This window comes from Nicotiana sylvestris, chromosome 11, assembly GCF_000393655.2.
Source record: "Nicotiana sylvestris chromosome 11, ASM39365v2, whole genome shotgun sequence".
In the NCBI taxonomy this organism is placed as follows: Eukaryota; Viridiplantae; Streptophyta; class Magnoliopsida; order Solanales; family Solanaceae; genus Nicotiana; species Nicotiana sylvestris.
In genome coordinates, this window is record NC_091067.1 from 19,407,298 (window position 1) to 19,421,491 (window position 14,194).

At 40.2% G+C, this 14,194-nt stretch overlaps 1 non-coding gene across 1 annotated transcript; it reads left to right on the forward strand.

The window, feature by feature from the left end:
- The first annotated feature begins 6,604 nt into the window (after positions 1–6,604).
- Positions 6,605–6,799, forward strand: LOC138882520 (U2 spliceosomal RNA). Its single transcript, XR_011404116.1, has one exon. It is a non-coding gene; the product is annotated as a U2 spliceosomal RNA (small nuclear RNA).
- The last annotated feature ends 7,395 nt before the right edge of the window (positions 6,800–14,194 follow it).

Genomic DNA, 14,194 nt, shown 5'->3' on the forward strand with positions numbered 1-14,194 from the left:
AAATACAAATAATTATCCAAAAATGTCACAAAAATTCTCAAAATTGCACACCAAGGAAAATCGTTTTATATTGAATTTTTGGGAGTAATTCTTTCATAGGGCAAAAATCACGTGCTTACAGTGAACAATGGCAGCCAACTCCAAATCATGAATAGGGTAGTTCCTCTCATGGGGCTTCAATTGGCGAGAAGCATAAGCAATAACTCTACCCTCCTGCATCAACACACACCCAATACCAACTCTCGAATCATCGCAATACACTGTATATGAACCTGAAGCTGATGGCAAAACTAACACTGGAGTCGTGTTCAAGGCTGTCTTGAGCTTCTGAAAGCTCTCCCCAAACTCATCCGACCACCTGAATGGAGCACCCTTTTGAGTTAACTTGGTCAACGATGCGATATATGAAAATCCCTAAACAAATCAACGGTAATAACCTGCCAAACCAAGAAAGCTGCGAATCTATGTGGCTGAGGACGGTCTAGACCAACTCTGAACCACCTCTATCTTCTTTGGATCAACCTGAATACCCTCATTGGACACCACGTGCCCCAAGAAAGCCACTGAACTGAGCCAGAACTCACATTTGGAGAACTTTGCATAAAGCTTCTCCTCCTTCAACCTCTGCAACACAACTCTCAAATGCTCCGCGTTCTCCTCCTGACTACGCGAGTACACCAAAATATCATCAATAAAAACAATCACGAACGAGTCAAGATAAGGTCGAAAAACGTTGTTCATCAAATGCATGAACGCTACCGGGGCATTGGTCAGCCCAAAAGACATAACAAGGAACTCATAATGACCATATCTAGTTCTGAAGGTTATCTTAAGAATATCTGAGTCCGTGATCTTCAACTAGTGATAACCTGAACGGAGATCAATCTTGGAGAACACTCTCGCTCTCTAAAGCTGGTCAAATAAATCATCGATACGAGGCAAAATGATACTTGTTCTTGATTGTCACTTTGTTCAACTGCCTATAATCAATGTACATCCTCATCATGCCATCCTTCTTCTTCACAAATAGAACAGGCGCACCCCAATGCGACACATTAGGCCGAATAAACCCCTTATCAAGGAGTTTCTGAAACTGCTCCTTCAACTCCACTGGTGCCATACGATACGGTGAAATAGAAATGGGTTGAGCTCCCGGCACCAGATCAATACCAAAATCAATATCCCTGTCCGGTGGCATGCCCTGTAGGTCTGTAGGAAACATATCGGGAAAATCCCTCACAACAGGAACCAAATCGATACTAGGAGCCTCTGTACTAACATCCATCACAAAGGCTAAGTATGAAAGACAACCTTTCCTAACCATACGTTGGGCCTTCAAGAACGAAACCACCCTACTGGGGACAAAATTAGTCGAACCTCGCCACTCAATCCGTGGCACACCCGGCATAGCTAATGTCACTATCTTATCATGACAGTCCAAAATAGCACGATACGGAGATAGCCAATCCATGCCCAATATCACATCAAAGTTCACCATGCAAAGAAATAGTAGGCCCGCTCGGGTATCCAGACCCCCAATAGTCACCACATATGACCGGTACACACGGTCTACAATAATAGTATAGCCCATCGGAGTAGATACACGAACAGATGAAACAAGAGACTCACGGGGCGTATCTAAATAACGAGCAAAATATGATGACACGTAAGAAAAAGTGGAACTGGGATCAAATAATACAGAGGCATCTCTGTGGCATACTGAAACAATATCTGTAATCACAGCATCTGAAGCAATAGCATCGAGTCTAGCTGGGAGTGCATAGAAATGGGCCTGACCACCACCTGATCGACCTCCCCCTCTGGGCGGTCCCTAGCTGACTGTCCTCTACCCCTAGCTAGCTGGGTGGGTGATGGTGAAGTAACTGGCGCTGAAGTGGATGACTGACTCCTCTGCTGAGATGAACCCCCAAGACGATGAGGACACTACCTCCACATATAGCCCAACTCTCCACACTCATAACAACTCCCTGGTGTTGGAGACAGTGACTGAAGGGAACCCCTAGCACCGAAATGACTAGTAGATGCACCTGGCATAGAAAAGCCCTGAACTGATGGAGCACGGGACGAACTCTGGGTTGGAAGGGCACTAAGTGATGAATGACCCTGATGAGAACTGTGAGAACCATGACCCGATGACGCCCCACGATAACCTGGGCGAGCTGATTGAGCATGCCTGAATGGACAGCCTCTACAGTGTTAAAACTGACCCTTCGAAGGAGCACCACCATAACTACCAGATCCCCGAGGCCTCTTGGCCTCCCTCTCATCTCACTCTTGGTGACGAACTGACTCAATCTCGTGAGCAATGTCAACAACCTCCTCAAAAGTAGCACCAGGCACCCTCTCACTGGTCATAAGAATACAAAGCTGATATGTGAGGCCATCAACGAACCTCCTAATCCTATCCCTATCCGTAGGAACCAACCAAACAGCATGATGAGCTAACTTCGAGAACCTCATCTCATACTATGTCACAGTTATATCTCTCTGATGCAACTGCTCGAACTACATGCGCAACTCCTCTCTGCGAGACTGTGGCACATACTTCTCCAAAAAGAGAACGGAGAACTGCTGCCATATAAGGGGTGCTGCACCAACAGGCCTACGCCTCTCATAAGCCTCCCACCAAGTGAAGGTAGCTCCAGAAAACAGAAAACTAGTGAAATCGACCGTGCTGGTCTCCAGAATACCCGCTGTACAAAGAATCCTCTAACACTTGTCCAAGAAACCCTGGGCATCCTCGCCCTCTATACCACTGAAAGTCGGAGGCTGAAGTCTATCAAACCTCTCCAATCTACGCAGCTCATCCTCTGGCATAACAGGAGCCACATAGTCCTGAACAGCTGCAACCGGCTAGGTTGGAAGTGCCCCCGGTGTCTGAAGTCCCTGCACGACCTGCTTAGGTGTGTGAGCAGCGGGAGTTTGAGTACCTCCCCCGGCCTGAGAAGTAGTTGCGGCTGTAGTGACTGAGACTGTCTGAGCTAGGCCAGTGCATACTGATAGAATCTGGGCCAGGGCCTCCTGAAGACCTGGAATCATAATGGGCACAGTTAGTGCCTGAACTGGTGCTGCTAGAGCATCCACAACTGGGACCTGATCATGAACTGTGGCAGCTGGTGAATCTACAAGTGCTACCTTAGCTGCTGTGCGGGCTACACCCCTGCCCCTACTACGGCCTCCACCGCGTCCCCGGCCTCTAGTGGCCACAGTTGGTGGCACTGGTGGTCGTCCATCCTGAACGGTAGCATGTGTCCTCACCATCTGTAAGATAATAGAATAACAAAAGTTTAGTACTCGGATCAACAGATTCGCACAACAAGAATTTGAAGAATATGAAGTTTTCCTAAAGGTTATGCAGCCTCCCGAGGATAAATACAGGCGTCTCCGTACCGATCCGCGAGACTCTACTAAACCTGCTCATGACTTATGAGACCTATGTAACCTAGGCTCTGATACCAACTTGTCATGACCCCAAACCGGACCCGGTCATGATGGCGCCTCTTGTTAAACAAGGCCAGCTGACACAAACCCTTAAACCATTTAAGACAGTTATAATAATTGATTTTAAGTCATAATTAAACGATAAATCCCAAAATAAAGAGTGAAATAGAACAATTGCGGAAACAACACAGCCCGATATCGGGGTGTCACCAGTCATGAGCATCTAAACATCCGTCTAAGAGTATGAAAAGACTACACAGTCTAGTACAAAGCTAGTACAATGAAAGTAAAGATAGGAAGCAGAAACACTAGGCTGCGAACGCCGAGCAGCTACCTAGTGAACTCCGAACAACCTGCTGGAAGCAATCAGCCCTCGCTAGCGTGACCCGAGGCTCCTGAATCTACACACAGGGTGCAGGGAGTAATGTGAGTACGCCAACTCAATAAGTAATAAAAGTAAAGGTAGTTGAGCGATAAGAAAACATGTAAATCACAACAAAATGCTACAAGGAGGCAGTATTAAACCAGAACAATGTAATAAAGCAGTAAAAGCTCATAGAAACATCTTAGTTCAGTAAAAACCTCTTTAAAACACCTTTTAGCAGTTTAAATGAGTGAATGAAAAGCAGTGAGAAAAGATACACACATAAAATCAGCCCATCGGGCAAAATACCAACAGAATCAGCCCTTCGGGCTATCTCACAATCACTCGTATCTGCCCCTCGGGCTATCTCACAATCACTCGTATCTGCCCCTCGGTTAATAACATGGAACAACATCAGCCCCTCGGGTACGAACCCATGCTCGTCATCTAGCGTATGTGTCACCTCAAAGCAGCACAACAATATGAAATCCGGGGTTTCATACCCTCAGGACAACATTTACAATCATTACTTACCTTTATCCGGTCCAAACTCTAGCCCGTGATGCCTTCGCTTCTCGCCTCGGCCTCAATTCGCGTCGAATCTATCCAAAATCAGAATCATGACATCAAAATATGCTAAGGGAACGAAGCCCATGCGAAAATAATCAAATTACAACACAAATCCCGAAATTAATCAAACCCAACCCCCGGGCCCACGTCTCGGAATTCGATAAAAATTACACCAATAAACTTCTTATCCTCCCACGAGTTCATCCATATCAAAAGTACCAAAATCCGACAACAAATGACCCCTCAAATCCTTAATCAAGGGTCTCCAATCTCAAGCTCTAGTTTCTTCAATATTTACCCACAAATTTCCATAAATTTCAAGCATAATCAATGAAATAACATCATAGGGACGAGTTTTATGTTTCAAAAATCTTACCTCAATGAAGTTCCCTTGGATTCCCTCTTCAAAATCCCCCAAAAAGCTCCAAAATTGATTTAAAATGGTGAATAAAGGCTGAAAATCGCGAAGGATGAAATATATATTTTCTGACCCAGGGATTCCGCACTTGCGGTCCTTTTTTCGCTTCTGCGGTCCCGCTTCTGCGGTCTAACCCACCGCATCTGCGATTTTCACTTAAAAGTCCCTCTCCGCACCTGCGATTAAATGCCCGCACCTGCGCTATCGCAGGTGCGCTCCAATAGCCGCTTCTGCGGTTCCAGCTGACCTCCCTCTTGGCCGCTTCTGCGAGTCCGTACCTGCGGTCCCCTAGCTGCAGGTGCGGTTATGACAACAATAGAAAAACTTCAGCTGCCAAACCCAACTCAAAATCTTCTGTCAACCATCCGAAATCACCCCGAGGCCCCCGGGACCTCAACCAAAAGCACAAATCACATCGGATTTAAGCCTAGGGTTCCAAAAATCTTTCGAATTCTGCTTTTGATCAAAAAGTCTATCAAACCACGTCCGAATGACCTGAAATTTTGCACACACATCCCAAATGATACAACGGATCTACTGCAACTTCCAAAATTCCATTCCAACCCTTATATCAAAATATCACCTATCAACCGGAAAACGCCAAAATTCCAATTTCGCCAATTCAAGCTTAAACCCACTCTGAACCTCCAAAACACATTGCAATCACTCTCCTAAGTCCCAAGTCACCTCCCGAAGCTATCTGAACCATCAAAATTCACATCCGAGCCCTATTTCACATAAGTCAACATATGGTTGACTTTTCCAACTTAAGCTCACTCAAAAGAGACTAAGTGTCTCAAACCTTACCAAAACCTCTCCGAACCCGAACCAACCAACCTGATACTATATAACACAAATAAACAAAGCAATAAAAAGCAGAAATGGGGGAAGTGGAGCGGTAACTCATGAAACGACCGGGGCGGATCGTTACTGTACATGGCTAATTAAGTGGTGGAATAATTAATAATCATAGTAAATTTGTGAAATATTCACAAACAAAGGGAATAAAAGTGTATGTTCCAATTAATTGAAGGTTTACTACGATATTACAAGAACTAGCTTAAGATTTTATGAATAATCGAGGGACCAAAAATGCTATTATTGCTTCAATGTAAAAAACTCGTATGTGCCGAAAAAGAAAACAACCAAAGAACTAAAATGCGAGTGTCCTACCCATGACTCATTAATGCACTTGTCACGTAGTGAAATTAATAATTTTCCATTGCTTCGAGATCGATGGATATTATAGAAGACTACGAGATACATATACCCTAAATTAAGAAGTGGCGGATCTAAAATTTGAATTTGATATTAAATATTAAAGTTTTAACTGTGCATGTCTTCAAAACTGCATATGGTTTCGTAATCTCATGCTTTTTAGATTTTTTTTTTATTTTTTACACATATGTTTTTGTTCTGTGATAAAATATTGAGTTCGTTGCACCAAAATCATATTCGCTGAGCAAACGAGAGATTGGTGAATCAATGTCAGAAAGTAGAGAGTCCCGAACTGATGATCTGAAATCATCCTATATTTCTCACCTTTGCAGTGGGGAAGGCCAATCAATTTGTTGCCAAGAAAGGAAGAGGTTAAAAAAAGAAGAATATTTTAACATATCTCTTCTTTTTGTTCAAAATTTTTGTCTCCACTCTCCTTTGGCCTATTTAAGTAAGGAATCTTTATCTCTTGGTGGATCTCTAGAAGCTCTTCTAGTCCCACATCGACTATATAGCAAAGCTCCTATGTACAAAGTTGGATATAAAAGGGTCCAAACGAAATATAGAAAAGCATACCTTTCTCGGCCTTTTGGCTAAGATCAAGTGTAGTATCTGTTCTTATCAGTTTAATATCTGATATGTGAGTCAACGACTCACACGATATTAACTCATTTTTTTAAGGGGAAGGTCCATCATGATAGCTTGCTATTAGGGCTTTCAAGCGTCGCCTTAGTGTTGCACTACTGTCTTGGCTTGGCGCACCCCACCAATTGTAATCCTAAATTTCTTCTTTTGCTGGAGTTTTATTTTGGTCTTTAGGTTTTCTCTTTACTTGTTATGAATCATTAAATCCAACAACTAACAACAACAATTCAGTGTAATCCCACAAGTGGGGTCTGGGGAGGGTAATATGTACGCAGACCTTACCTCTACCCCGAGGGGCAGAGAGGCTGTTTCCAGGAGACCCTCGGCTCGAAAAGGCAACAAGGGACACTATATTAGTACTATCAATATACTCATAATAAAACAACATAAAATACCATAAAATCCATAACATAACATAAATACCATAAAAAACAAAGTAACAACAATATAAGAGATATAGGAAATACGAGAAAGATGTAAGGTATTAATACACAGAAGATAAAGCCCATCATCAGTAGTTGATCAATGGCATTCTAAGACTAATTCCTAACTGGCTAGTCTCACTCTAGTGCGCTGTAAAAAGACATCACAATTTCCCCTAACCTACAACCTTAATGCTCGATCTCCACAATTCCCTGTTTAGGGCCATGTCCTCAGTAACCCTAAGTCGCGCCATATCCTGCCTGATCACCTCTCCCCAATACTTCTTAGGTCTCCCTCTACCTCTCCTCGTACCCACCACCGCCAGTCGTTCACACCTTCTCACCGGTGCATCAGTGTTCCTCCTCTGAATGTGCCCGAACCATCTGAGTCTTGCTTCCCGCATCTTGTCCTCCATGGGGGCCACCCCCACCTTCTCTCGAATATCTTCATTTCTAATCTTATCCTTCCTTGTATGCCCGCACATCCACCTCAACATCCTCATCTCCGCAACTTTCATCCTCTGGATGTGTGAGATCTTCACCGGCCAACACTCAGTCCCATACAACATAGCAGGCCTAACCACTGCCCTATAAAATTTACCTTTCAGTAACAGTGGCACTTTCTTGTCACACAGGACTCCCGTCGCTAACCTCCATTTCATCCACCCTACCCCTATACAAATCCGACAACTAAGAAGAAAACAATTAGGATAATACGTTGAAGAAATATGTTGTTTCATTAATACTTAATAGGACTAATACAATCAATTAAGTAATAAGAAATGTTTATACAATTTAAAGTTCTTTTAGAGGTTTGGCAATTTGTAAGAGCGAGAGTTGAGTTACCTCACAATATTGAAGAGCGTTACACATAATTGACACTTGCAAAAATAGAAGAAAGAAAGTTGACTAGGAGAGCGTTTGGATTGCCTTATTTTAAGTATTTATTGGCTTTTAAGTATTTTTTAATTTCATGGTGTTTAATAATGATAAAAAAAATACTTTAAAGCACTTACTTTTAGACATGAAAAGTACAAAACAAGAGCCAAAAGTCAAAAATTGAGTATTACCAACTTAGGGGTTCTAGCTTTTAGTTTATAAGCTACTTTTTTAAAAGCCAATCCAAACACCTTTTAGGAGTGTCAAACCATCTTTAGAAGTGTCAAACCATCTTTTAAAAGCTACTTTTTTTGGTTTCCCACCCGGTATTCGTGTAATACCCACATTAAAGCCCGATTATATTCGTATTCGCGCCACATAGGGTCTCATTCGGGAGAAGCGCTCTCTATCAAGAATTTTTCGATACCCAAGGCCAGAGCTCGAACTTGAGACCTCTGGTTAAGGGAAGAGTAGCTTCATCTTCTGCACCACATCCTTTGATGATTTTTACTAGAATGTGTTATAAAAGTAAACTTCAATATGACATAGAAAAAGATGCAATACTTGTATTAAGAAACAACAGACTAATAAGATGCAATATTTTTCTTAAGATTTTATGAATAAACGAGGGACCAAAGGTGCTTTTATTGCTTCAATTTGAAAAGCTTGTATATGCCCAAAAAGAAAAACAAAAATAATGAAATAAAATGGGATAAGCTAGTAGCCTAGTCATGACTCACCCGCACTTGTCGATCACGTAGTGAAAGTAATAATTTTCCATTGTCACGAGTGGAATATTGGGAACCAAAACTTAGGCATGTTGACATTTGTTTTTATTGGGAATTCTATATATATATATATATATATATAGAGGCATGTTCACATTTGTTGTTTTTGCGAGGAAATTAGGAACAATGGTTTCGATATCGATATATGGTATAGAAGACTGAGATATATACCTTGAATTAAAAAGTGACGGATCTAAATTTTAAATTTAATGTCAATTATTTAAGTTACAGTGGATCTCTTCAAAATTATGTATAGTTTTGTAATTTAGAATTTTTTATTTTTCATACATATATTTTTTTGTTTTGTGATAAAATATTGAGTTCGTAGCACTAAAACCATATTCGTCATTGTCTGAACAAACCAGAGATTGAACTGATGATCTCAAATCATTCTAAATTTCTCAGTTTTGCGGTGGAGAAGGCCAATCAATTTGTTGCCGAGAAAGGAAGAGGTTTAAAAAAGAAGAATATTTTAATATATCTTTTCTTTTTGTTCAAAATTTTTGTCTCGGTTCTCTTTTGGCCTATTTAAATAAGGAATCTTATCTCTTGGTGGATCTGTAGAAGCTCTTCTAGTACCACATCGACTATATAGGAAAGCTCCTATGTACAAAGTAGGATATAAAAGGGTCCAAGCAAAACATAGGAAATGTTATGAAATAAAGACTATAATGTAAAGACAAGTATAGAGAGAAACTGATATATTATTCGAATTCAAACTGATGTACATAATGAACTGAAATCTCTTCTATTTATAGAAGAAAGGAAGTTGCTCTGTAAGCTGCTACTATAAGCTGCTGTGTAAGCTACTACTACAAGCTGCAGTGTAAGCTACTATAAGCTGTTGTGTAAGCTGCTACAAGCTGCTGTGTAAGCTGCTACAAGCTGCTGTGTAAGCTGCTGCTGTACCAGATATGGATAATCTTCTACTGAGAGCAATATTTATCCATAACGGAGTACTGAATGGATAAGCTTATTATACCCGGTATGGATAATCTTCTACCGGGGGTAATGTTTATCCATAACTGGGTACTGAAAAGATAAGCCTATTATACCCGGTATGAATAAACTTCTACTGGGGGTAATGTTTATCCATAAGCGGGTACCGAAGTGATAAGCTTCTTCAGGAAGCTTATTTCCAATATAGTACTAAATAGATAAACATATTTACGGTGGAGTCCCATATGGATAAGCTTCTTCAGGAAGCTTATTTACAACGGAGTACTAAATGAACATCCATAATATAATATATTTATAACACTCCCCCTTGGATGTTCATTAAAAGATAATGTGTCTCATTAAAACCTCACTAGGAAAAACCACGTGGGAAAAAAATTCTAGTGAAGGAAAAAGAGTACACATATTTAGTAATACGCATTGTTAGGTGCCTCATTAAAAACCTTATAAGGAAAACCCCATGGGAAAAAACCTTAGTAAGGGAAAAAGAGTGCATCGCGTATTTTACTCCCCCTGATGAAAACCTTGTTTCAAATATTTGAGTCTCCGCATTCCAATCTTGTATACCATCTTCTCAAAAGTTGAAGTTGGCAAAGATTTAGTGAATAAATCTGCTGGATTATCACTTGAACGGATTTGTTGCACATCAATGTCACCATTTTTCTGAAGATCGTGTGTGTAGAATAATTTTGGTGAAATGTGCTTCGTTCTATCTCCTTTTATAAATCCTCCCTTCAATTGGGCTATGCATGCAGCATTGTCTTCGTATAAAATTGTGGGTCTTTTCTCACATTCCAAACCACATTTTTCTCGAATAAAATGAATTATTGATCTCAACCATACGCATTCCCTACTTGCTTCATGAATAGCTATTATCTCAGCGTGATTTGAAGAAGTAGCAACAATAGATTGCTTTGTGGAGCGCCATGATATGATAGTACCTCCATATGTAAATACGTAGCCGGTTTGAGATCGAGCTTTATGGGGATCAGATAAATAACCTGCATCTGCATAACCAACAAGGTCTGCACTATCTTTGTTAGCATAAAACAAACCCATATCAAGAGTTCCCTTTAAATATCGCAATATATGCTTAATCCCGTTCCAATGTCTTCGTGTAGGAGAAGAACTATATCTTGCTAGTAAATTAACAGAAAATGCTATGTCAGGCCTTGTAGCATTAGCAAGATACATTAGTGCACCAATTGCACTGAGATAGGGTACTTCGGGACCAAGGAGTTCCTCGTCCTCTTCTGGAGGTCGGAACAAATCCTTATTCACTTCAAGTGATCGAACAACCATTGGTGTACTCAATGGGTGCGCTTTGTCCATGTAAAAGCGTTTTAAGACCCTTTCTGTATAGGCAGATTGATGGATAAAGATCCCGTCTGCTAAATATTCAATTTGCAGACCAAGACAAAGTTTTGTCTTTCCAAGATCTTTCATCTCAAATTCTTTCTTAAGATATTCAATTGCCTTTTGGAGCTCTTCTGGAGTTCCAACAAGATTTATGTCATCAACATAAACAGCAAGTATAACAAATTCTGATGCCATTTTCTTTATAAAAATACATGGACAAATAACATCATTTATGTAACCTTCTTTCAGCAAATATTCACTAAGGCGATTATACCACATGCGCCCAGATTGCTTTAAACCGTACAAAGATCTTTGTAATCTGATTGAATACATTTCCTGAGATTTTGCTTCAGGCATTTTAAATCCTTCAGGAATTTTCATATAAATTTCATTATCAAGTGAACCGTACAGATAAGCTTGTAACTACATCCATTAGATGTATTTCAAGCTTTTCATGTAGTGCTAAACTGATGAGATATCGAAATGTTATGGCATCCATAACAGGTGAATATGTTTCATCAAAATCGACTCCAGGTCGTTGTGAGAATCCTTGTGCAACAAGGCGAGCTTTGTATCTTTCAACTTCATTTTTATCATTCCTTTTTCGCACAAAAACCCATTTATGACCAACTGGTTTTATACCAGCAGGTGTTTGGACTACTGGTCCAAAGACCTCTCTTTTAGCAAGTGACTTCAATTCCGATTGAATTGCCTCTTGCCATTTTGGCCAATCAGATCTTTGTCGACATTCTTCGACAGATCGAGGTTCAAGATCCTCACTATCTTGCATAATATTAAGTGCAACATTATATGCAAAAATATTATCCACCACTATTTCAAATCGATTTAAATTAATCCCATCACCGTTCGAACTTATTAAAAGTTCCTCACTCACATGAGCTTCGGGTTCATTGATTTCTTCAGGAATCTCAGAACTAATCAGATTTTAGGTCTCTTCAGGAGATCCCTTCATAGTATCGTTTTGATCATTTGTCGATTTTCTTTTTCGAGGATTTCGATCCTTAGAACCCAAAGGCCTACCACGCTTCAGGCGTGCTTTAGGTTCACTAGCTCTCATGCTAGTAGATGGTCCTACTGGGACATCAATTCGGATAGGCACATTCTCTGCTGGGATATGTGACTTAGTTATCCTTTTCAAATCAGTAAATGCGTCTGGCATTTGATTTGCTATATTCTGTAAATGGATGATCTTCTGGACCTCCTGATTACATATAGGGGTACGGGGATCAAAGTGAGATAATGATGAAACTTTCCACACAATTTCTCTTTTGATTTCCTTTTTCTCTCCCCCTAATTGTGGGAAATTTGTTTCATCAAACCGACAATCTGCAAATCGAGCAGTAAATAAATCTCCTGTCAATGGTTCAAGATAGCGAATAATAGAGGGTGATTCAAACCCAACATATATTCCTATCCTTCTCTGTGGTCCCATCTTACTACGTTGTGGTGGTGCTACTGGCACATATACAGCACATCCGAAAATTCGTAGATGGGCAATATTTGGTTCATGACCAAAAACTAATTGTGACGGAGAATATTTATTATAATGTGTCGGTCTGAGATGGATAAGTGATGCTGCATGCAAGATAGCATGGCCCCAAACAGTGGTGGGCAATTTTGTTTTCATAAGTAGTGGTCTTGCTATCAATTGCAGGCGTTTAATAAATGACTCTGCAAGGCCATTTTGAGTATGAACATAAGCTACAGGATGTTCAACTTTTATCCCAACGGATAGACAATAATCATCAAAAGCTTGAGATGAGAATTCTCCAGCATTATCAAGGCGAATAGCCTTTATAGGATAATCTGGGAATTGTGCCCTTAATCGAATTATTTGGGCTAATAGCTTTGCAAACGCCAGGTTGCGAGATGATAGTAGACACACATGAGACCATCTTGAAGATGCATCTATTAGGACCATAAAATATCTAAACAACCCACTTGGTGGGTGAATAGGTCCACATATATCCCCATGTATACGCTCTAAAAAGGCAGGGGATTCAATACCAACCTTCATCGGTGATGGTCTAGTGATCATTTTTCCTTGATAACAAGCATCACAAGAAAATTCGTCATTTGTAAGAATCTTCAAGTTCTTTAATGGATGCCCACTCGAATTTTCAGTAATTCGTCTCATCATTATTGATCCGGGATGGCCCAAACGGCCATGCCAAAGCACAAAAGTATTTGAATCCGTAAACTTCTGGTTTACGATAGAGTGTGCTTCAATTGTACTAATTTTTGAATAGTATAAGCCAGAAGATAAAGTTGGTAACTTTTCTACAATGCATTTCTGGCCAGAAATATTCTTTGTAATACAAAGATATTCCCTGTTCATTTCATCTATTGTCTCTACATGATACCCATTTCGGCGGATATCTATAAAACTCAACAAGTTTCTTCGGGACTTGGAGGAGAACAATGCATTGTCTATAATAAGTTTTGTTCCCTTAGACAGAAATATTATGGCTCTTCCGGAGCCTTCAATCAAACTTATATTACCAGAAATTGTTGAAACATTTGCTTTTTCCTTATGCAAATAAGAAAAGTATTTCTGATCGTTGAATATGGCATGTGTTGTTCCACTATCAATAACACACATATCTTCATGATTTGTCTTTGATCCAAACATAATTTGAGGGTTATCCATATTCTTCAAAATAACATAAATAAAATATATTATAGTAAACATCATTATCAAAGCATAACTTTTATTTATGTACAACAATTACATAACCATACTATCTATTACAAACAACAAAAATTAAAATATTTACATTTCTACAGATTCACTACCGATTACATGACTTGTTTCTCCTTCTGGGAGTGCAAAGTAATCAGCTACATCCAAATGCATGAAGTCTAAATTATCTTCAGAAATAAAATTTGCTTCAGCATTTTTCTCTGTCTTCTTCAGGGAGGCTTGATAAAGCTCAACCAGGTGCTTTGGCGTACGACAAGTACGTGACCAGTGCCCTTTTCCTCCACATCTATAGCATGCATTTTCTACATTTGGCGCTTGCACCGCTTCATGCTTTTGTTCCTTCCTTTTCCACTGCTGGTGGTGAGGAGGCTTCTTTGGTGCATTATT